This window comes from Mesoplodon mirus (assembly GCF_964341445.2).
Source record: "Mesoplodon mirus genome assembly, chromosome: 9".
Taxonomy (NCBI): domain Eukaryota; kingdom Metazoa; phylum Chordata; class Mammalia; order Artiodactyla; family Ziphiidae; genus Mesoplodon; species Mesoplodon mirus.
In genome coordinates, this window is record NC_138985.1 from 37689444 (window position 1) to 37714899 (window position 25456).

At 34.8% G+C, this 25456-nt stretch overlaps 1 protein-coding gene across 4 annotated transcripts in view; it reads left to right on the plus strand.

Annotated features, from left to right (window-relative positions):
- Window positions 1-5279: 5279 nt before the first annotated feature.
- The window catches only part of LOC309810705 (uncharacterized protein), a 578315-nt gene continuing 558138 nt past the window's right edge, over window positions 5280-25456 (plus strand). For all 4 annotated transcript variants that reach the window (XR_014295044.1, XM_082632911.1, XM_082632912.1 and 1 more), the window contains exon 1: window positions 5280-5540. The gene's annotated coding sequence lies outside the window, so the exon portion shown is untranslated. The remainder of the gene's footprint in view (window positions 5541-25456) is intronic.

Below are 25456 nucleotides of genomic sequence, written 5' to 3' on the forward strand. Positions count from 1 at the left end.
AGCTATGTAGTATTGTCTGAAGCCTGGGAGGGTTATGCCTCCAGCTTTGTTCTTTTTCCTCAGGATTGCTTTGGGTTCCATATGAATTTTAGGATTATTTCTTCCAGTTCTGTGAAAAATATCATGGGTAATTTGATATGGATCACATTAAATATGATATGTAGATTGCTTTGGGTAATATGGCCATTTTAACACTGTTAATTCTTCCAGTCCAAGAGCATGGAATATCTATTTCCTTACATTATCTTCAGTTTCCTTTATCAATGTTTTATAGTTTTCAGCATATAGGTCTTTCACCTCCTTGGTTAAGTTTATTACTTGGTATTTTTTATGCTATTTTAAATGGGATTTTTTTTTTTTACTTTCTCTTTCTGACATTTTATTTTTAGTGTAAAGAGAAATGATTTTGTGCGTAAAAATATTTTACTTTCAAAAACAAAAAGCAATCGAATGACAAAAGTCGTAAGTCTGATGTCCCTCAATCCTGAAATAAGTTCAGTTATTTTAGGATTGAGAAGTTTCTCAAGTGAATTTAAGGTATGATCAAAAGAAATCACTCTCAGATTTCATATTATCTCAGGCACAAAATTATAGCAATGTTATCAATAGTCCCCAGAGATGTCACAAAGATATTTATATATTTCTGAATAATTAAGATTTGCATGCATTATTAATAAATATTTTAGAGAGCACAATATAATAAAATGATAAAAGACTGTATTGCATTTTATGGTGGTGGGGTATTTTGAAATTTTATGAATACATCTTTGAAATTATCAGAAGTGTTGCCTTGGAAATAAGGCATCTTGTACATTTTACTAAATATATGGTATATATCTGAATTCTTTTGTGAATGAAAATTGTGGTAATTTTGAGAAATTCTTAACTATATATCATGAAAAGTAGTTGAAAATCATAATACTGATCAGGCTTTTTTTTTTTTTTTTTTTTTTTTTTTGCTGGTCCCTTTGTTTTTTCTATGTCCAGTTAGAATATCAAGTTGGGTCACATTAGATTAGGACCTGAAAAACTGCTGTAAAGAACATCATTCTGCTGCCTTTTATGGCACAAAAGGGCTTAATCTTGGCATCCAGAAGGAATACTTTTCCTTAGGGGGTAGGAATGTAATGAAAAGCACTTAACGGCTACACCCATTCATCCTTTCCTTTATTATTTAAAAACTTGGATCATTTTTGGTACGTTTCTCCCCAGTGATGTGGCTCCTCATGCAGAATATGCCCTTTGGACAGAAAAGTTTTATTCATTGTGCTTGAAGTTCCAAGAAGAAGGCTGGGATGCCATTCTTCATCTTCTCAGATGTCAGTAGTAAATTTGAAAAGTTATATTGGGCTTTCTATTGAATTATGGATCAAAGTGGTTTTCCTGTTTGGTCCAGCAGGAATCTGCTGAGGAGAGGCCACAACAGAATCCCAGAAATCAATACAGAACATTTTGTGTCAGAATTAGTTTCTGTCATGTGAGAATATATTTTGCCCGAAGGAGATGACTTGTTAAGGTACAGATAAGGAAGCAGTGGAAAGAGACAGCCTCAGATGCCTGTTTGCAGAGAGTTATCTCTTTTAGTCTTGATGTTAACTGGCTACACCTATCCTCGTGCCCTTTGTACAGAGCTTGCTAAATTGAAAATATCTGGAATTTAATGAGTAACTTTCCCCACCCCATTAGGGATGACCAGGGTCATTTTCAGAATGTGAAATTGTAATACATATGGTTCTGATTTATTTACAGTTAATTCGGAAAAATAGTGCTGTCTCCGAGCAGTTTGGTGTCCAAGAATGCTACAGAAAAAAAAAATCAAAGGTCATCCATCTCTCCCCTCCCCTTCTGGTATAGAATTCCTGTATTGTCTCCACCCTTTCATTTCCCCTGATGTAGTTTTAGTAGTCACAAGGTTTCTTTTACTTCCCCAGGGAGAGGATTCTATAATCTAATCGTTTTGTGGTTTCCCTAAAATTTAACTTTAACTTCTCTGTGGTTTCTTCTATATTCAACCCAATATACATTGTATTATTATTTTCTCTATACCACTGTAAGTCACTCTTCGTCTTCTACAGGATACCTCATATTCTGCTGTTAGAATCAGTAGCAGTTTTTGACATTTTCTTTACAAAGTTTCAAAAATTCTTTTAGTTATCGATGGGTACTATTAGGCTGAAATGTATGTTAGGTTTTCAAGAGTCTGATATGGTTTAAAACTGAATCTATATGAAAGGTCAGGAGTGGAGGATGGAAGTGACCAAGTACAGTGTTAAGGCTGCAACTTCGGATGGGCTCTATGTAACATTTACACCCTTTCTTTAACTCAGTTTTTGGTGAGTGATTCCTTTTATCTATTCTGATCCATTCCATTAAGTCTACTGAGTCAATTGGTGTTAATATCGTATTATAATCCTTCATTAATGTGTTAATGAAAATAAAACTGTACTTTTCTTACAGCATTTGCTGTATTCTGTCATTGTATCATCAACATTTTGTATGTATTCTTATAGCCCTTGTACACGCATTATATCTCAATTATTAGCTTACAGTCTGTGTGTACAGACAAGACTTTGCCTTAGCCATATGGATTCTTATGATTTTTAGAGTTTAAAAAAGCAACGATAGATAGATGGATAGATAGATAGAAGAGATTCATTGTCTTCTCTCTTCTCAAAAATCCCATCCAATAGGTGTACCAGAGGTATTTTTCTTTATGATTTAATTAAAGGTGGGAACTAAGATTAAAGAGAGGTTAATGACTTTCAGAAGAAAACATAACTGGTAACTAGCAGAACTAAAATTAACATCTAAGCCTTCTTATTTATTATCCAATCATCATTGTCATCCTTATCAACATTTATTAAATGTTCATCATATGACAGATAATGAGCTTGTGTAAAACTTTGCATAAACAAAATATTCTTACTACTCTATTACAGTGTTTTCTCCTTGTTCCAGTATCTAATGCCCTTAACAAGGCAGAAATCCAATAAATGTATTTGTTTTAAACATCTTTATTGGAGTATAATTGCTTTACAATGGTGTGTTAGTTTCTGCTTTATAACAAAGTGAATCAGCTATACATATACATATATCCCCGTATCTCCTCCCTCTTGCGTCTCCCTCCCACCCTCCCTATCCCACCCCTCTAGGTGGTCACAAAGCATCGAGCTGATCTCCCTGTGCTATGCAGCTGCTTTCCACTAGCTATCTATTTTACATTTGGTAATATATTAGTCCAATAAATATTTTTAAGTTTGAATTTCTCCTCTTAGATCTGCATCATCTTTTAGGTACCTCTGTAGCTTTCCTAAGAAGAAAATAATTTAGTTACAGAATGTAACTTGGCAGAATGAATGCCAAATCTTTGTAATTCCTGTCTTCTGATTGTATAACTGGTATATATATATATATATATATATATATATAGAATAAATTGGGCAATGTATTACTGAGTATCAACTATATATTAGCTCTCACGCTACATCTTAGCCACCAATGACAATTTGCCTCTCTCCAAATTTCCTTTTCAGGCTTTTTCTACCTCAATTTCAGCTCTATTGCAACCTCATTGTTCTTGGTGGCTCTTGGGACTTTCCCTATAATCCCAAAGGATTCCAGGCCTAAACCACACTCCAATTATCTACTTGCATTTTTTGCAATTATCTAATTTAACTTGGCCCAAGTTTCCAAGCACAGAACATCTTTTCACCTATAACTGCCTCCAAATTCCTCCACCACTGCCTTCCACCCCATTCATCTCAGTCACTTTCTGTGAGTCTTATTTCTTCAGCCTTTGTCTGGAATGCTCTTACTCCTTTTAATATTGAGCAAGTTTCATCTTACAGTTGTTACTTGGATCTCCTGGACTCTGTCAGTTCACTTCTTATAGAATCACAGATCTGATAGATAGGAAACATTATATATGTCACAAATAAGGAAAATAAGGACCAAAGGGATTACAGAAGTTTACATATCTTGGAATGTCTTTTCCTTACCAGTTTTATCTTTGCCTTAACCCCATCTGCTTTTCCTTGAAGTTGATTTTTTTTTTCTAGCTACAGGGTGTCTTCTTCAAATTTCAACAAGTTATGGCCTATTATAAAATCATCACCCACAAAATTATGATTGAGTGACATATGTAAAATTGTATTTAATATGAAGAGAAAAGGGTACATATATTCAAAGAATAATTTTGACTAATGTGGTTTTAAAACAAGATTGCCCATATTTGATATCAGAAAGTGCTTTTCTGCTTTATCCATTTTTATTAATTATTCTTTTAAGTAATAGGAATTTGAGTATTTATTTTGGTTTTAAAGTCTGATATACTATAAAATAATAAAGCCTAATTTATGATATGAAATATCATAAATATGAGATTCCTTTGTTGTCTGTCAGTTATAAATTTTTATTTGACAACTGCTTTCACTAGCCCATTAATCATGTTTCAATGCAATTGTTTTTAACTGTAAAAAACAGCTTATGTTTCTGTTTATAGGATTTCAATTAATTTTCATTTTCTATGACAACGAATACAATGAATAACAAAGTTAAGTAAAAATTATTTCATATAATAATCCTCATAGGTATTTACTTTGACCAAAATGCTTCTAAGTCTGTCCTTAATCATCTGCAAATTATAAGAAAAAGACTCCCTGCTCACGATTGCACTATTACTTCAGTATCAGATTGCACATTTTTTTTAAAGTAGTAAAATGTTAATTGCCTTGTTTTTTGTCAGGTGCTATGTCATTACGGGCCACTAGTACCCACATTTCTCAGAGTATCATATCTTCATCAAAACCCTCTTTTTTGGAGATCATACTCTACCTACTGGAAATGATATGAGGGGTCGTCTACTCAGACCCTGTTATTTTGAAGATGAGGAATCTGAGGTCCAGAAATACAAGTTCACGGACGTGCTTAAGGTCACACAATTTTCAGGCCCCAGAATTGGAACTATCCTTTCATGCTGCTTCTGAAACTCCCGAGAAGTCTTAGAGGGATTTTTGTGTTCATCCTTATGCTCCTGCCAGGGGCATTTACTGATTTCCAGTGTTTAGAATTTGAAGAAAAGCAATTTGAGGTTTTGTCCATATTTGCCCTTTTGTCTCTACTACAATTTTTGATTTTCCACTGTGATTTTTAAAATGGTTGTGTAGTAGGCAGAATAATGGTCCCTAAGTGGTGTCTACATCCGAATCCCTGGAACTTTTAACTATATTGTGTTATATGGCAAAGGAGAATTAAAGTTACAGGTGAAAGTAAGATCGCAAGTTATCTGATCTTCAATTAAGAAGATTAGTCCAGATTATCCAGGTGGACCCAATGTAATCACAAGGGTACTTAAATGCGGGATGGAGCTGAAGAGTCAGTGTCAGAGTGAGGAGGGGTGAGAGCAAGGCAGCTCCTGGCTTTGGAGACGGAGGAAGGAAGCCACGATCGAAGAAATGTCGGCATCCTCCGGGAAGGAGCTCGGCCCTGGTGACAGCTTGACACCCTGTGACCCCTGTTTTGGACTGCTAGCTTTCAGAACTGTAAGATTCAAATTTTTTATTGTTTTAAGCTGCTTGGTTTGTGGTTGTTACAGCAACAATAGGAAACTAATTAATACAAGTGGAAATCTTTCTTCCTAGCTGTTAAATTTTGAAAATTTAGGGATCTCTTTTTCACTTGTGCTTTTAGTAGTTTTCACAAAGCCTAACGTTTGCTTGGTGGAGGCACCGTGATTGTGTTTGAATTGTATTTGAATTGTAGAAAAAAGAGGGCTTTGGGGCTTGTTTTGGCATGCTGCTCAGGCAGGGTAATTTCATACAGCTGGGATTACAGTTTTCATAGACCTCAGATAATTGGAGTATGGGGACTAGGGCATCGTGGTGTTTTCATGTAAAGACAAACCGGGCTTTGGTAAGTTCTCCTCTGTGTACTATTGGCATGATCTTCCTGACTTGAGTTCCTTCATCTGTGAACGGAATATAATAATACCTCACTGCTGTTGTACAATTAAACTAGGTAATACATGTGCAATGCCTTGTACAGTAATTGATACATAATAAACACTTTAAAGCCAATATTTAGTTATATTCAGGGTCCTGGAACAGAGAATCCAGTTTATTCTTACTTGGGTGCATATGCTTTCTCAGAAGGAAAACAAAAAGGCAGTTCTACACAAAGCTGGTTTTTCTCTTGAGTTATTCCCAACATGATGGGAAAAAAGCCATGGTTTGCCTCCCTTTACCATCCTAAAGCTTTTCCTTTTTCTCCCTTCATGTCTTAAGGAAAACAATATGAACATGTGTGGTATTATCTTCATTTGTATTCTATAGTTAAAGCGAAAATGAATTTGTAAGGAAAGTTTTTTCCCTTTAGAAAGAGAAACCAAATCAACTCTGATTTACAGGATGATCAGGGAGTACAATTAAGTACGTCAAGATGGTGTTGCTTCAAGTTCTAATTTTCAGAAGCCAGTATTTTGATGTCAGAAATGAGTATGATTGAATAAGGAGGAGCTTTCTTATTGCAGTTTACTTGAATAAAGTTCTTGCTGAAATGATTCCCAGCCAGTGTCAGTAGATTATCCAACCTCTACAATAAGCAGTGTGAAATAAATAACTTCAGTCTGGCTCATCAGAGCGCACACTTGTCCTAGCATTATTTCCATTAAGGAAAAGAAAGGAATTGGTTTGCAGATGTCAGATCACTCCTTAGTTTTCTCTTTTCTATTCTCCTATGTTCTCCAATGAGACATCAACATGTTGAATCCTCAACAACTCTTGTGTCATAGACACCCTACAACACAAACCATACTCATCTTCTACCCAGGATATTGGCATTGCATCTTCAACTGAAAAAAGGTTCACTCAGTTCTCTGCTCAGCCAAAATCTATATCCGCCAAAAGTTTCCATGCAGATCATTCAGTTGTTACTTCTTAATTGCCTTACAATTTGTATTTTTTTAAGTTGTCAACTTTCTTCTGAACTTTTCTGTAAAGTCTAGTTAGATTTCTTACTTATACTTCTGTAAAATTTTGCTTCTGATTTTTGAGCTTGCGAGATTTATTGTTTTTATCTACCTGGGATGTTGAAGAGATTGAGGGAACGCTAGATGAGAAAAGAAATGTGAAACTGTAAACCTATAATTAGTAGTAGCACTGCTGTATCTTTGATATGCTTGAATAAGGATAGAGATTGTGTGCATGTGTAAAGCAGAGCCTCACAAAAGGATAGAAAGTAAAAATCAAGATCATGGGCAAGAAATCACACTAGTTTTAATCATAGTGATTGGATTATAATTAAATATTACTTTACTAATTTTGTTGTAATTTTTACTAGGTTCCTCATAAAGCTATGCATATTTGTTAAGCAACTGTTTCTCTCTCTCTCTCTCTCTTTCTCTCTCTCTCTCTTTCTCTCTCTCTTTCTCTCTCTCTCTCTCTGTCTCTCTCTCTCTCTCTTTCTCTCTCTCTCTTTCTCTCTCTCTCTCTCTCTTTCTCTCTCTCTCTCTCTCTTTCTCTCTCTCTGTCTCTCTCTCTCTCTCTTTCTCTCTCTCTCTTTCTCTCTCTCTCTCTTTCTCTCTGTCTCTCTTTCTCTCTGTCTCTCTTTCTCTCTCTCTCTCTCTCTGTTTCCACTAGCCATATACATACATGCCTAGGTATATGAAAGACTAAGTATATGAAAGGGAGAAATAATGTGTGAGGAGATTAGTCAATTCTTGTCCAGAAAAAAAAAAAAAAAGAAAAAAATAGCCCTTTCTCCTTGCTGCCCCTGTCCCATTTGCCAAAGTGATTTGGGAAAAAATTGTTTCTAACTGTTGGAAATAAGTGTTCTGAGGTTCTTAGGTAAGATATTAATCCAGATTAAGCATAGTCACACTCTAAATTCTAAAGCCTTTGATTCAGTTCAATAAACATCTGTTAGCCTAGCTGAAAACAGAGGGATAAATGAAGCCACATTCTGGATATGAAGGACCTTTCCCTCCCGATAAGGGACATTTGGTTCTTGCACAGTAAGGTTATTGCAATTCAGACTGCATGTCCAAGTCAATGCAGGAAGGAGTGTAGTGCCTACTGACTCTTATTTTATTCACCAGAAAATGAAAGATTTTTTCAGATAGATTTCTAATTATGCCCCTTCTGCTGAGAAATTTGTTGTATGCCAACATCTAACAGTAAAGGAGAGGAAGGACAGCAATACTTAGATGAGCTCACTACTCTCCAGGTCAAAAATCTGTGTTTTGTTAATAAACATGAGGAAATGGGTGTTGTTAGGTCGCAAACTGTTTCTGCCACGTGTCCCAAGATATTACGTGGTTTCTGCTAATGCCCCATAAGAAATTTAAGCATTTTCAGAAAGTCTCAGAAAAAGAGATTAAAAAAGTTAATTTATTCTCCATGGAACTAACTGTCAGATACTATTTACTAGATATTACATATTAGTGGATGTCTTTTCGTTCCTAAAATCTCTTTCCTGGAGTTAGCCATAAGCAGTGGTGCACATATGTGCCCAACATTTTAAGTCAATCCTAAAAATAACTTTGACATTTAGCCAATTCTGTTGGCTCATCTGAAGGTGGTCTAAATTGATTTTGATATTTTTAAAGTACTTGTAAATAGTGAGATTCTGATATCATATTAAATTCATTTTGCGGTTTCTGTCCAAAAGCCTGGTGTTTAAATTTAGAATATTTTTGAAATCTTATAGATGTTTACCACACTGAGTAATGTACCTTAGTGGTTTTCAAACAAGGATGAGCATGAGATCTGTGTATCTCCTAAAATTAAAGTGGCCACATCTGCTGTAGATCCTACTGGATTAGAAGCAAAGAGACTGGTCTCAGGAGCATGTAACTTCCAACTCCACAGCTTGTTTTGTTGTGTACCCCTTACTAGAGCCAGACATTTCTGAGTTAGTTTATGTCCAAACATGACTCCAAAAGTCAAGTCAATAAAATCAGATAAATATCTGCCTTCATGGCTCCCTACCCTTTTCCCTTCTTAAAAGTACAGTCCGTTCTATGAACCACCTTTGACTCCAAAATCATCTTTTATTTATTGCTTAGCAGAATCCTCTAAAGTACACACTCTTCTATGTCGAGTTTGAGTCAGTGATTATGTTGTATACCTACAAATGTATATAATCTTTTCAAACTTTATGACATGATTACCATATAAAATATATATATATTTCAGATTTTTTGTATATTTACTGAACATGGTTCTAAAGAGATATTAAAAAATATTGCAAAAGACTAAAAATTCTCTGATGTGGATACCAGTAACTTTCGAGGAAAGAACTTTTACCACAAATATCAAAGAACACCTTTATAGCAAATGGGTTAGGGTGCCTATATATATATATATAATATATATATATATATATTATATATATATATAATATATATATATATTGAGAGAGAGAGCAACTACCTATGTCAGGCAGTCAATGGTAACTCCACTTTACAGTTTAGGAAATATAGAAACAGTTATTACAATTTATGCAAGGTCAGCAGTAATTGGTTAAAGCTGAGTGCTAAGCATAAAATTAAAGGTATTCAGGGACTTCCCTGGCAGTCCAATGGTTAAAACTTTGTCTTCCAATGAAGGGGGTGTGGCTTCAATCCCTGGTCAAGGAGCTAAGATCCTACATGCCTCAGGGCCAAAAAACCAAAACATAAAACAGAAGCAATATTGTAACAAATTCAATAAAGACTTTAAAAATGGTCCACATCAAAAAAAAAAAAAACAACTTAAAAAAACGTTAAAGGTATTCAGTTTTTTAATCAAAGCAAACTTTGCGTGAATCTTGCTAGCCATTCACTTTTTTATTTCCAAAGTGAAAATACACCATTTTTCTCTCAGACATATCATGAAGTCTAAATAACATGCCCTCTTCCCACAGCCTTGCGCATGTTATTTTCTATCCAAGTGCTCAATAAATATTAACTCACAACTGCTTAATACTTTCTTTGTTCTAAATAAAACTTCTAAATACATAAATGAAATCAGAAAGAATTACTGTAGATTCTAAATTCAAGCCAGAGAAAGCCATTGATAAATTATTTATGGATAAATTAGTTGAAAAAATGGTGTTGAAATCTTTGTATTTTGTTATTCAGGAAAGACTCACCCAAAGCACAAGTGTCTGGAGAAAATCCATTATTTAAAAATAAATGAATGTCTTTGGAAAGCATGAGTTATAATCAATACAAGTAAAGGCTCCAGAAGTGGATTTCTTTAATGAAAAAAGTGAATCGCTGCTTTCTCCTGTTGAGGGTAAAATAATGCTCTTTTTCCATGAATAAGACAAAACTAGAATGATTTATGTGAAGTATAATTAAAAATAATGAAAACTGTACTGTGAAAGAGACTTACAAAAGAAAACTAAATCTAACAGAGTCCCCAAATAAAGTTACCATATCAAAGTCCAGCCTGGAACCAGTAATCAACCTAGTTGTTTCTTCTCACAGATTACAAATAAAAGGAATTCAGTGTATATAAAAATCAGCAGAATGCTGAAGGCATGTGACTGTATGAATGACCTTAGAGCAATACAGAATTGATGGTAGAACAACTATAGTTGTCCCTCAATAACTGAGTGGGATTTGTTCCCAGATCCCCATGGATACCAAAATCTAGGGACGCTTAAGTTCCTTGTATAAAATGGCATAGTATTTGCATATAACCTACACACATCCTCCCATATACTTTTTTTTTCTCTTTTTTTTTTTTTTTTTTTTTGCGGTATGCGGGCCTCTCACTGCTGTGGCCTCTCCCATTGCGGAGCACAGGCTCCGGACGCGCAGGCTCAGTGGCCATGGCTCACAGGCCCAGTCGCTCCGTGGCATGTGGGATCTTCCCAGACTGGGGCACGAACCCGTGTCCCCTGCATCGGCAGGCGGACTCTCAACCACTGCGCCACCAGGGAAGCCCTCCCATATACTTTAAATCATCTCTAGATTACTTATGATTTCTAATACAATGTAAATGTGATGTAAGTAGTTACCAGTGCAAGGCAAATTCAAGATTTGAATTTGGAAATTTCTGGAATTTTTTTCCCCAATATTTTTGATCCATAGTTGGTTGACTCCATGGATATGCAGAGCCATCTACCTCTAATGTCACCAATGGAGATTCCAAATCCAGATAGTACATCAACACCTGCGCTTTGTGAATATAGAAGCTTCATTCAAGAATCTCTACCATCTTATCTGTTACTGCTGATGTAACTGCCTCTTCATACCCAAATGTTGGAATACAATGCTGAAATGATGTAAAAACAGTTCTACTTCACACCTCTATCTTACCAGTAGAGGAAGATGGCTTGTCTCATTTTTCCTTTCAAAAATCTCACTCATTCCCATAATTGACAGAAACAAGTCTATATCCAGAAGCCTAGTGGTACGAGAGTCTAGAAAATATAATTTAATACCCAATCTCTCCAATTAGAAGAGTAGAATGGGAAAATTAATCTAGAATATCTACCAGAAATGACTAAAATCGATAGTGATGTTTTACTGCAATATTAACTGGTCACTTAACATACTGATCTATAATCCTATTGTGTTCCTTTTTAGCATAATTTATATTCAGCAATGTATCTCAAATTTAAGAGGAGCAACTTAAAATGATTTAGCTTTCTTTGCCAAAACTTTGGGCAAAAAACCTACGTTGTAACAGTGGGATTTAGTAATAGTAACATTGACCCTGAAAGTACATGGGAAATGATAGAAAGTGGCAAACTTCACCATTTAGCAAGAGGAATTAATTACATATAGATAATTTTATTACTAAACTTTGTGCTCAACATTTTAGTGTAAAATTGAACTCAACTAAGAATACTTTGGAGAAAGAACTAAAAGCAATTTTTTATAAAGCCCAATAGTTGGGATAATATTTTTGGAAGTTAAAAAAATAAAATTATACAGTAAACAGGAGAAGAATAAAATATTCAAACCCATGGTTTAAAGATGTTGACAATGTCCTTTCAAGGACTGATCTTCCAAACATTTATTCTGTGACGCCAGTTCCCACAAACCAATATGACGCAAGTTAAACTCCAGGTTTATTTAGTAACAGTGAGGCAGGAAAGAGGTAACTATCTGAGCAAGTTTTATTTTTGTCTAACTGGTGGCTCTATCTTGATGAAAAGGTTCTACATGTTAACTAAGTTTCAGTTGATACAGATGTTGTTTATATAATACCATTAATCCCCTAAGAAAGAAATATATAAAAATACGAAGTCAAAATCATATCAATCATATGAAACAAACATATTTCTCACATGATTTTCTAAGTTTAAACTAAAATACCAGCCATTCAAATAAATGAAGTTTCTAAGAGAACTGTGTGGATAAATCGAATTTAATTGGAACTCCTTTGGGGCATCTAGTATTTGCCTTAATCTCAAATAGGATTCAGAAATATTGGAGTTGAAATAGAAATTCTGGAATTACAGTGATCTCAGTTGAAATCTCTTATTGGGTTAATGGGGAAAATTGGAAGAAATCCTTTAGCCATATGAAAGACACATAAGCCACAGAGATAGAATATTGCCAGGAAAGTCTAAAAGCAAATAAAGTAGATTGTGTAGATATAGTTAGAATTTCATGAAAGCAAGGTTTCATTTCTGGGGTCAGTCCAGTTAAACTGAATAGTTCTAATATTTACATTCTGAAATTACTACTGAGATCAAATGTTCTATAAAAAATATACTTTTATCTGAGGGGTTATATCTTCTAATCTGGAAAATAATACAAAATGACATATCTAGCCATATAATGAGTTCCTTTGACATAAAAAAAAAACCGAGATTATTTCTTTTGAAACAATCATTTGCCTTTACAGTAAGTGTAATATTTGATATTACAGTAACTCTCCCTTTTATTCATTCTTATAAATACAAATGTGGGTCTGTGTCATCTTATACATTGATCCTAGATGAGAAGAAAGAAACACAACTTGATCAGGCCCATCGGGAAGATACTAGTGTTGTGACAGAATTGAAAGTCTCTTTAAGGAAATATTTGCTCAAAAGTTTAGGGGAAAGGATCTCAAAATAGGCTGAGAGGAGGAATCAAAGGCAAAATACAACACTTAGAGGATTGTTTTTCTGATTAAGTTTTCTTGGAGTGAGAAGGAGACAGAGGCTGTTTTTAATATTAATGCTCTTTTAAACCACTAGTAAATTGAGCTTTGCACATGGAAATATATTAATGAAATCAAGAGTGAATAGAAGAAGCGGTAGAGAGGTTACCACTACCTTATATTATATTTTAAAAATAGTCAAATGAGTGCCTGAGCTTAGGGCAATATAATATTTATGAATCCACATTATATTTACCAAAAGTTTTGTAGGTTCTAAAGTAATCATAAAGGAATACACAAGAATCTTAAAGACTGGAAAAAGCAGCTCTAAAAGGAACACCAAAATTTAATCATGTATATTTTTTCTTCCAGTTTCATTGAAGTACAATTGACATACAATGTTGTATAAGTGTAAGGTGTACAGCATAATGATTTGACTTACATACATCATGAAACGATTATCACAAGTGTAGTGAACATCCATCATTTCAAAATGATAGAAAATTAAAGAAACTAAATGTTTCCTTGGGATGAGAACTCTTAGGATTTACTCTCTTAACTTTTATATGTGACATATGCCAGTGTTAATAATATTTGTCATGCTGTACATGACAGCCCTAGTACTTACCTTAGAACTCGAAGTTTGCACTTTTTGACTGCCTTCACCCAACTCCCCCCCCCCACCGTGTGCCTTGGTAACCACAAATCTGGTCTCTTTTCCTATGAGTTTGTTTGTTTTGAAGTACAGTTGACCTACGACACTATGTTAGTTCCTGTTGTGCAAATTAGTGATTCTATAGTTCTGTACATTTCAAACTGATCACCATGATAAATGTAATTACAATATATCACCATCCAAAGATATTATATAGTTATTGACTACATTCCCCACACTGTATATTTTATACCCATGACATTTATTTTACAACTGGAAACTTGTACCACTTAATCTCCCTCACCTATTTCTTTCCTCCCCTCAACCCCCTCCCCTCAGGCAACCACCTGTTTGTTCTCTGTATTTATAACTGTTTCTGTTTTGTTATGATTATACATTTGTTATCAAGATTCCACATGTAAGTGAAATCAGACAGTATTTCTCTGTCTGACTTACTGCACTTAGCATAATACCTTCTAGGTTCATCTATGTTGTCATAAATGGCAAGATTTCATTTTTTATGGCTGAGTAATATTCATTTATATATATACATACACCACATCTTCTTTATCCATTTGTCTATTGTTGAGCACTTGGTTGCTTCCATATTTTGGCTATTGAAATAATGCTGATATTAACATAGGGGTGCATATATCTTTTCTAATTAACATTTTCATTTTCTTTAGATAAATACCTTGGAATGAAATTCCTGGATCATATCATATGGTAGTTCTATTTTTAATTGTTTAAGGAATTTTCATACGGTTTTCCCTAGTGTCTCCACAAATTTACATTCTCACCAACAGTGTATAAGTGTTCCCTTTTCTCCACATCTTCACCAACTCTTGTTATTTTGGATAATAGCCATTCTGACAGGTGTAAGGTGATTCCTCATTGTGGTTTTGATTTACATTTCCCTGATGATTAGTGATATTGAGCACTTTTTCATGTGCCTGTTGGTCATCTGTATGTCTTCTTTGGAAAAATGCCTATTCAGCTCCTCTGCCTATTTTTTAATCAGGTTGTTTATTTTTATTTTTTGATGTTGAGTTGTATGAGTTTTTATTTTGTGTATCTTGGATATTAACCCCTTATTGGATATATTGCTGGTAAATATCTTCTCTCATTCAGTAGGTGGTCTTTTTGTTTTGTTGATAATTTTCTTTGTTGTGTAAAAGCTTTCTAGTTTGATGTAGTCCCCTTTGTTTGCTTTTGCTTTTGTTTTCCTTGCCTGAGGAGACATATCCAAACAAATATTACTAACAGTGATATCAAAGAGCTTACTGCCTGTGTTTTCTTTTAGGAGTTTTATGATATCAGGTCTTATACTTAAGTATTGAATCCATTTTGAACTTATTTTTGTGCATGGTGTGAGAGAATAATCCAGTTTCATTCTTTTGCATGTAGCTGTCCAGTTTTCCCAATAGCATTTAATCGTATTTTAACTTTTTTTTAGTGATCAACCTGTATTTCCAACTTGATAGAAGCAGCACTAGACTGGAGTCATAATATAACAACCTAGTTCTCTTTTTCTGTTAATTAACTCTATCATCTTGAGCCTGTTTTTCAGCTTATCTGGAACGTGTGTATTTAATGAAATTGGACTAGATAACCCCAGACTGGAACTGTCTGGGGTTATCTAGGTATAGACTCTGGAAAACTTAGAGTCTATACCTTACATAATATGGATTATTGAAATGGTGAAAACTGGAGGCGGGGGTGTGGGGGCAAGAGTGTGGGTGCAATAGAAGCTTGGTTAGAAAAGGGTAGATACAGGACCTGAAATTGGAATTGAGATCGGAATTAGGAAAGGAGGGCTGCAGTAGTATGAATGTGACTGGGAATTGCTGAGAGTTTAGGATGGTAGGTAACAAAGACATAGTCAAGAAGTGGGAATGAAAAGTCAGTAAGAACAAACGTAGAGCAGATGTCCAAAGGCTGTATTTGAAATGCATATCCTGGGGTAAAGCAATTTTCAGTGGCCCACGTGCCCAATGCTGGTCCAACATATTAAGGTTTGTTTCTGGAACCATCTAAACCGAGAATATTATATCAAATTTTTCTGGTTGGAAAAGAGACTGGATTTAGCGTTGGGGTGCTTTGTAATCCTGCAGGCCTAAGAAACCTTTTGTTTTTTCTAAACCTGATTAAATAGCCCCATTAACATGGTCCAGAAACATATGGATGTCTAGAGATTTATCTTACTTCAAATTGGAATGACCTACATTTATCAAAGAGTTCTGTTTATTGTAAGAGCTCAAATGATTAAGTTATATGAGTTTTTAAAATTATATGTAGACAAAATATTCATGCAAAGCTCATAATGAAAGAAAATAAATACTAAATCATTAAAAAAGGAGCACATTACAGAAACATACTTTTTTTTAAAGACATATTACAAATGAATTTATTATGGAAGGATAACAGGGCACCTTCTCAACAATTTGGATCAGACTTGAACAGTTGATAGCTTTCCTCGTACCACCTGCCACTAAAGGATCTGGGGCTGGTCTCCTCCCATGTAGCATTAATAAGGAAAGGTTTCTTAAGTTTCCTTTGTTTAGGTGGGTGATTCTCTTTGTTTGATCACAAAATTCCAGTGAACTTCTCATTATCGTTTATTTTACTCATAATCTTTTAAAATGTGTATATTTTTTTTTTTATTCATTTAACTTGTCAAGGGTTTCCTATGAAAAGGATTAAGCCAAGTCACATTCTTGCCTCATGCCTCATTTACAAAGTTCTCCTATTCAAGTTGGCTCCAAGCGAGGTACAGGGTCTTTGTTTCCGCTAAGAAAACAAAAAGAGATCTACAGAATGCAATTGTTTCAACACTTATAAGTATTACATTTATTTTATATACTGTAACATATATAAACTTGCAAAAGAAAATAAAACTATGTTAAAATTTTATTGACATTTAATTAAACTTTAATAAAACTTGGAAAAAACTTGGAAAAGATTAATTTAACAACATTTTTGTATTCAAATTTTAAAAAGGCCCCAGTCAATTTCTTTATTCTCATTTCATAATTATTATAGTTAACTGACAAACAAATTATAAGGGATTATAAATTGATAGTTAGAAAATGCTACTTGTATATAAATCTATTCCTTCCTCTTTTTTGTGCTTTTTTGTTATACATATTATGTTTATATATCTTACAAAACCAGCAATACATTGTTATAATTCTTTATATAATTTTATATCTTTCAAAGAAGCTAAGAGGAAAACAAGGAGGAAATGTAGGAAATTTAGAGTTCATTATATTAAAATTTTTTTTTATCACGCCTGGTTTTCTTTATTTCTTCTGGTGGATTTAACTTATCACCTGGGTCATAAAGGCAGTTTCCTTAGTGGGAGCTACACAGCTCTCTGTTCTTAAGGCCTCCCTTATGCCTGGGCAGAAGCATTGTTCTTCTCCTTTTGAGCAACCAGTTCTCTTGGGGTGACACCTGTGTTCTATGAATGGAATGTTTGGTGGCCATGGTAGCCCTTGATCTTCTCAGCTTGCCTCTCATGGTGCGGAATCTTTGCCCTAAACATGAGCTGGTACTAGGGTGAATTGGGGCAGAGTGTTCTCAGGCTGCCATGTCTAGAGTAGGGCTTCTTCAATAATGGGTCTGGATGGAGGAAGGGCACCCCAGACATCTCAACTGCACTTGCCTGGAATAGAGAGCTTCTGCAACACAGAACTGGATGAGGTGGGAGGGGATGATAAACGCTGGTGGCCAGGTTGGAGCAGTAGCCTTACCTGGGAACTGAGGAGAGAGGGAGCTCTGTCTTCTTGGTGGTACCTGACATGAGTGTAGCTTCCTGAGCTAGGGTGGGGGAAGAATGGAGGAGACAGTGACTCAGGTGTCAGAGGCTCAGACTATTCACACAAGATGTAGTAAATTTTCCTCAGTAACTATTTCTCCATTCACTAAAATCCTTCAGGACACTTTTCAGAGACTTTGAATGGTTGTTTTCATCAATTATTGTTGTTTCACTGAGGGGAGGGTCCATGGAGCTCCTTACACTGCCATGTTTTTCAAATTTCATTCTGACATTCTGTCTTTTTATAGGTGTATTTAGGGACATGAACATACCATAAAATAAATGTCTTCAAATTTAGGTCTGGCATTTCTTTTTGTTTGGTTGATTCCTCTTATTATCCTTACTCTGGCCCCCCTCTCTGTCTCCTTCTGAGTTATTTGAATATTTTAAAATTATTTAAATCTCCCTTCCTCTATTTTCACTAGATACAGAAATCTAGGATTTCAGCACTTTAAATTTTTTGTTTCACTCATTCTGTCATCAGTTATTTCTTAAATAAAACTTGAAGCCAGCCTTCAAATTGTTATTCCCCCAAAATCAATGCATTATTTTTTTTCTCGCTGCTTTGAAAAAGTTTTTACTTTGTCTCTGATTTCCAGCACTTTTACAACAATTGATGGGGATATACTTCTTTGGTGTATTCTGTTTGGGGTTAATGAGTTTCTTGAATCCGTAAGTTTATGTCTTTCATAAAACTGGGGAAGTGTTCAGCTAATATTTATTCAAATATTTTTCTCTGTACTAAGTTTCTCCTCTCCTTCTAGGGCCATTTGATATTGTTCCATATGTTCCTTAAGCTCAGTGCATTTTTTTCTAATATGTTTTGTCTCTGTTGTTTATATTAGGTTATTTCTATTAATCAGTCTTCAAGTTTGCTTACTGTTTTCTCTATCATATCCACTCTGCTATTAAGCACATCTAGTGAGGGTTTGTTTTTAAGTTATAAAATTTCCATTTCATTGTTTTTCTATATATTCTATTCATTTTCTGAGCTTTTCTGGCTTTCTGTTCATTTTAAGAGCAATCACTTTTACTTGTTGCAACATTTTTTTAATAGCTGCTTTAAAGTTTTTGTCAATTCCAACATTTGTGTCATGTCATTGGCAAACATTGATCGTTGTATCATATGCTTGTTGATATTTTCCTTGTTCTTTGTGTGCAAAGTACTTTTTAAATGTGTCTTGGATATTTTAATATTGTGCTATGAGACTCTTATATCTTCTAAAACCTCTAGACAATGTTGATACTTTTAGTAGATAACAACTTTGGCTTTAAGCCATACGTTCCACTGACCCATCCATCCATCTCTGGATTGTGTTTTTAATATTTTGTTTTCTATTTCCAGAATGTGATACACACTGGGATAGTCTGGGAACTGTCTGGTTGTCTGTCTCTTGGTTTAGTTTCCAAGTCTTTTGTCTACTTCTTAGGACAGATCCATGCATGCATATCTTGGTGGTTGGGGATGGTGTGAGGGGTCACCCGAAAAGTTTGTAAATAACTTTAAAGATTTTCTATCTCAAGTTATTCTCTTTCTGTGATCTCCGTAGTATCTTCCAATTGCTTGCAAGTCCCCTTGTAAGTCCTCCAGTTATAATGCTGGCACTTTATTTACCCTGTACTACTGCACATTTCCTTTGTCTTTCATTTAATAATAATAATTTTTAAAACATGTTTTGACCTTTTCTTTGGATGGAGTATAAGTATAGAAGTACTAGCCATTAGAGTCAACCTTTCCTTCCAGGCAATGTTGTAAAAATGATTTAGTACCAAAAGCAGACTCAATAGAGGATCCATTAATAGAGGACCCATTATGCCATGACACAGAGCATAATAACACATGAGTTGAATCTGAATCATTTTTAGAAAGCTGTTATAATTTAATATGCAAATTATGTATGAAAAAGAAGTTCCTGTAAGACATCTGACTTGGAGCAGCAGTGAGTCATTTTAAAAACACCATTAGAGATGAAAAAATATACACCACCACGTTTTTATACCATATTGCTTAAAGAAATACAACTCAAGATTTCAATGAATTTTAAGTTCAAAATTAGGCATGATAAATTAAACTGCATTTACAAAGAATTGAAAAAGAGACCAAAGCAAAATAACTTAGTCCCACAGTCATTATTTTGGCTAGATTTTTACATTATTTTGTGCTGTGTCAACAATGTTGATGACTGTAAATTATCCACAGATCCCAAGATATGAAAGGATCAAGCACACCCATTCCAGACTATCTGCGGTGCCAAAATACCATGTAGAAATAATCTCTGAGCTCAAAAAAATCCACTTTGATATTCAATATATAATCTTTCTTGATAAATCTTGTAAAGGGAACAGTTTGTATATCAAATGGTAAAAGTGGCTTGCTTTTAATTAGGGGCATTATTTCACAGTGTTTTGGCAAGCTGCCTGCTATGTATGTGTGTACAGAGTTATGAGATCAGCAAAAGAAAGAGAACTCTTTTGATGATATAAATCCATTGCTCCCCCTATAAGATCACTTTTTGTGGGATCTAGGCTCTATCCAAGCCAATGTTCAATTAACACTAATATGGAAACTGGCTTCTATCGTTGCTGCAACTCAGTCCATAGAGTGTGCAATAAAAACCTAGAACAGAATTTTTGTGACCGAGGCAAAGCCAAATGCCAAGCCTGAGTTATGATAGTTCTGCAGACAAGCCCTCTCACATTACCGCAAACGTTTTGTGGATGATAGCTGGAGTGTTTTCAATTATGACTCACATCATTTCATCTCCTTGAGTTATCTTCTCTGAACATCAAGTGGATATTCATATGGTATGTACATTTATGATTGTTGTGACCATCCTGTCCTTCCTTGGTAGGATAATCTCAGGTTTGTGTCTTACTTAAAGGTTTTTAGCATGCTTACTGAATTCTATGGAATTTAAGCAATATAGTAGACACAGCATTTGGGATTTTGGTTTCTCCTTAAAAGGCAGTCTGTTCCTTTGAAATGTGTTACTTATGCCTGTACTTGATACTGGAAAATCTCAGAGTCAGGATCTAACTTAAAATGTATTTGAGAGACTGATGTAGTTACACTTAAATTAAATCTGATACTTAAAAGAGAATCTGCATACAGAGAAATTTGGTCAATGACTTGCTGTATTGTAAGGTAGGGGTGTGTGGGTATGTGTGTGATCAATTTTACATAGCTAGAGAATAGTGTTATACTTAAGGTAGGTTGAGATGGCTTACTCTATACCCAGGAGTTATAATCATGTTCCCAATCAGCTATGAGGTTTTTGTTTTAAAAAGAGATGTTTTATTGATAAAATGTCTGCTTAAAGGGTCCAAATTTATTTCATATATATATAATCTTTTATGTTAAGATAAGCATAAGTTCTGGTGACAGTCAAGTATATATGCTTAGTTATAGCAACATACTTGTTCATATTTGTTTCAAGGCCGAGTGTTGGATCTTTTATAAATAGTAATTTTGTGGTTAGCTAATATTCTGTTATAGATCTAGCCTGTTGTGTTTTTTCCACTAGAGTGCTTGTATCTTTTGCTCACTTAATCTTCATATCTTTGTCCTAAAGCTTTATAATTTTTACTCCTTTGACTCCATCTTTCCACATCTTTTGAATGATGCTGCACATTACCACTGATACCAGCATCTAAAAAAAGTAGGCCCTTCCATCTCTATTTGAAATCTCAGTGTGCCAACCTAAGAACTAATGTAACTGTAGTAAAATTGGTGTTCAAGCTGTCAAAACCATAGGTCATCAGAAACAAGTTACACAGGATTCTATCCATATAGGTCTGCGCCAAAATATTTAGCTGGACTGTGAGGATAAAATGATTCACATTTTCCTCAATGGTTATTTTCAAAATGATTGACTGATCGGCTAGACAATATATTAAATCAGACTTACATATATGAGATATACATACGCATATCAACATTTATTACATACTTTCATATTATAATATATTCATATAAATGGAAGGCAACACTATTCTAAAATAATTATAGCTATGAAATAAAGCTGTGTGGTACTCTATGGTTACAGATCTATGTACAGTAAACTACTGGATTTGATATGGTTATCAATATTGTCATAAATCAGTGATGATAACTTATGATTTCTATTAAATAGTTTTGAAGATAAGAGTTTAATACTAGGTATCATTTTAGATATGTGGTCATGGAGAATCCTGGTTTCTTTAAGCATCAATTTGATGTGGTGTCAAATGCATAGCCAAACTGTAACAGTCTTTCTAAAGCTCAAGATTTCACTGTAACTCAAAGAGTAATTAAGTCATAATATTGTTACTGTAAAATAATGAGGCATTAATTACAAACAAAACCCAACAATTGGCTTGTTTCACATGCCCCTTAGGCCTTTACTTACTGCCTAAAAGTAACTGATGTAGTGAGCTGGCTTTGTGTTGTTTCAGGATTTCCAAAAGTATTATTGAAACTCTGGCTCGTGTGGTATATGCCTTTTGTGAGGAACTGAATATAAAAATCATGTGAAGCTATTTGTAAATATAGTTGTTCATATAATTAATTACTTATGCAAATAAGATTTTGTGGCAAAACTCTTAGTTACTATTGTACCGACGGCATACATTGTCAGTATCTTCAAGCATATCTTCATAATAACAAGGAATCACACTGAGAGAAATGTTTTATATCCCAACCATGGCAATTATTGTTATTGATAATTTTCTCTATTGATATATTCCAGACTATCTGGATAATCAGAAGCAGTTAAACTATTCTCAATGGTACACATATGTATTTTTATTTAACTACCAACAAACCCCTGATTTTGTAATTTAGAAGAGTTCAGTTTTACAAAAGATGTTTTCCTTAAGGTTGTGTGAAAATCAAAGCTTATTTTGACTTAGATTAAATGACCATGTATTCTGTGTTTCTCGACACACACAACAAAACTCAATTTCATAAAACACACTAAAAATAGAGTATGATGTTCTTATGCCAACTTCCCATTCCCCTTCACTTCTATGTATCACAAGTTTTTCCTCCATGCCAGATGTGCTGGAAATTATCAGTCCTTGTCCCAAGCGTCTTTTTAATATTTTCATGTAGTCCTCAAGCTCTGATAAAGCAATTGCTTAAAGTGAGTTTGTATGCATATGCTTACTCAGGAGTTGGAAAGACATATTAATACAAAGAAAAACCTCAATGTTTGAGTTTTAAATTTCAGTATGATGTCAATTCCTGGATGCCTGTTTTACTTGTTAACCATAGAAGTATGTGTTAACTCAGCTCATCTCTCATTTGACTATTTTTCAGTTAATCTGTATTGTTAGCCATATTGCAGGTAAGGTGATAAAAATATTTCCACTCTCTTTAGTGAGAATAATTACCTTTTGATGTGGTCAAATTGAATTTCTATTCCCCAGTAAACACAAACAGGGTGACCATGATACCATATAAGACCTCATGAAACAATACAGCTACCTCAAGTTTGGTACTTTCTGACCACTAATGAGCAAGCTATACTAACAAATTTTAGAGCATGTGCTGAATTTTCCACAAAGGTGCATTTCGTAGGCATGTTTGTGTTGACTTGAATTACGAAAGCCTACCTTTTCCTGTCATATCCTAAGGGATGCAAAAATTGGAGGATGGAGGTACACTCAGTTAACATTCTAATTTTTAACATTGACCGTAGAGTCCTTTTTCCTGGAGAGAAGGTTGAAGAAAACAAAAGATAAGTAGAGACAATGAAACAGATGCATGTTCTTGATACAGGACATCACTAAAGTTGTTGATGAGACTGCAGGATTGAGAGCTACAAAGACTATGGAAATAAGAGTTGGGAAGATCTGATGTTGCTGATAGGAAGAAAATGGTAAAGGAGTCCTACTGTTACTTCACTCTAAGACATGAGCCTTGAAATGTATACTTCAATCTAAGACATAAGCCTTGAAATGTGTACTGTTCTCTGTGTCATGTGATCTTTGATTCTAAAGGTAGCATAGCTACAGTGGTTAATTTACAAATTCTAAGGCCAGACTTACTAACTCATTGACGGTGGGCATAATATGCAACTTTCTCTGTGTTGGTTTTATCATCTGTAAAACTGGGATGGAAACAATAATACCTAATCTATAAACTTGTTTGGGAGATTAAATTAGATAAAATGTGCAGAGCGCTTAGACTGGTGTCAGGAAGTGAGGCATCACTGTGTAATTGATTGGTTCTTACTTGTTAAAAGCACAAAGCTTTGGGGAAAACTTTTGTTTTGACTCCAGGTATTTTGGAATCCATGCTATTATCATGTAATGTGTCAGCTAGGAGATAGCATGTTGACAATCTTTTTATAATAACCATAAACTTGAAAATACCTATAGTGGGACTTCCCTGGTGGCGCAGTGATTAAGAATCTGCCTGCCAGTGCCGGGGGCACAGGTTCGAGCCCTGGTCCAGGAAGATCCCACATGCCACAGAACAGCTAAGCCTGTGCACCACGACTACTGAGCCTGTGCTCTAGAGACCACGTGCTGCAACAACTGAACCCTGAACCCTGTGCGTTCTAGGGCCTGCGCTCTGCAACTACTGAAGTTGCTTGCCTAGAGCCCCGTGCTCCACAACAAGAGAAGCCACGGCAATGAGAAAACCGTGCACCGCAACAAAGGATAGCCCCCGTTCGCCGCAACTAGAGAAAGCCCACGCACAGCAATGAAGACCCAACGCAGCCAAAAAAACAAACAAACAAACAAACAAAAAACCTATGGTTATTTCTGAATTTGTTTTACAAATTTCAGTTTTGATTCATCAGCAAAGTACTACTTTAGTACTATTACTACTAATCCTAATAAAATCATTATAAAATCAGTGGTGCTTAGCACTGATTGCTTAGCAGTTTGGGGGGAAAATTCTGATAAAAGCCATGGGATTTTTTTTTTTTTTTAGCAAAAACGACCCTGAAAATATGTAATAAATATGCCTTTTTTTTTTTTTAATTTTAGAAGTCTCTTTGAACTCACTGAATTATATCCTTGTACCTCAGGCTAAGAACCTCTGAATACGAGATTATCTCATGAGATATTTGGATACATAATTACACTTGTTTGCTTCAGCCAAGTTCAACTCCTTGACAGAAATAATACCTGATTACAACTGCATTATTAGAAAATGCAGAATATGTTATTTTTAAGATGTGAAATTGCAAGATCACTGATGATGGAGTTATTCTCTGGGTATAATATCAGCTGTTTTAATGTTAAACCTACAGATTTGAAAAAAGAGAAGCTACTTAGAATGTATCCATATTCTCTAAAGCCAAGCACAAGAAATAGCTTTCACACATTGATGCATCAGGCTGATGAGCCAGAACTCATGTAACCTTAGATCTAACTGTTGATTACATTCTCGGATGCACTCCCGGCTCCAGAATGCTGCCTTAGAGACCACCATGTCTCCCCAGTGACTTGGCATATCTGTAAAAGGATAAAAGACTGGAGTAGAAAGTTGGGACAAGGAGGTGTTATTCTCTTCTGTTCTCATAATGTAGCCAATAAGTTTAGATTGCTTTCGCAGAATTGCAAGACTAACTGGATCCACCAGAAAAAAAAAAAAAATCTACTGGGCTCCTTCTTAGAAAAAAAAAAAAAAAGTAAAGAAAATCAGGAATATCTGAGTAAATTAAGGAGGAATAAACTACCCACTTTTCCACTAAAATACAGTTATCGTCAGTGCTTTGTAATCTCCAGTTACTTCTCAAGTCAAAATCACCTTTCCTCAAATTAGAGACAATAAATGAGTCTGTGCCAATCATGCTAGTTTGTATACAGTAATTATGCCTCTTACCCTAGTACTGCTTACTAATACAGGCTGAGTACACAGCGTGCATATGCAACACCACACATGAACTACTGAAGACT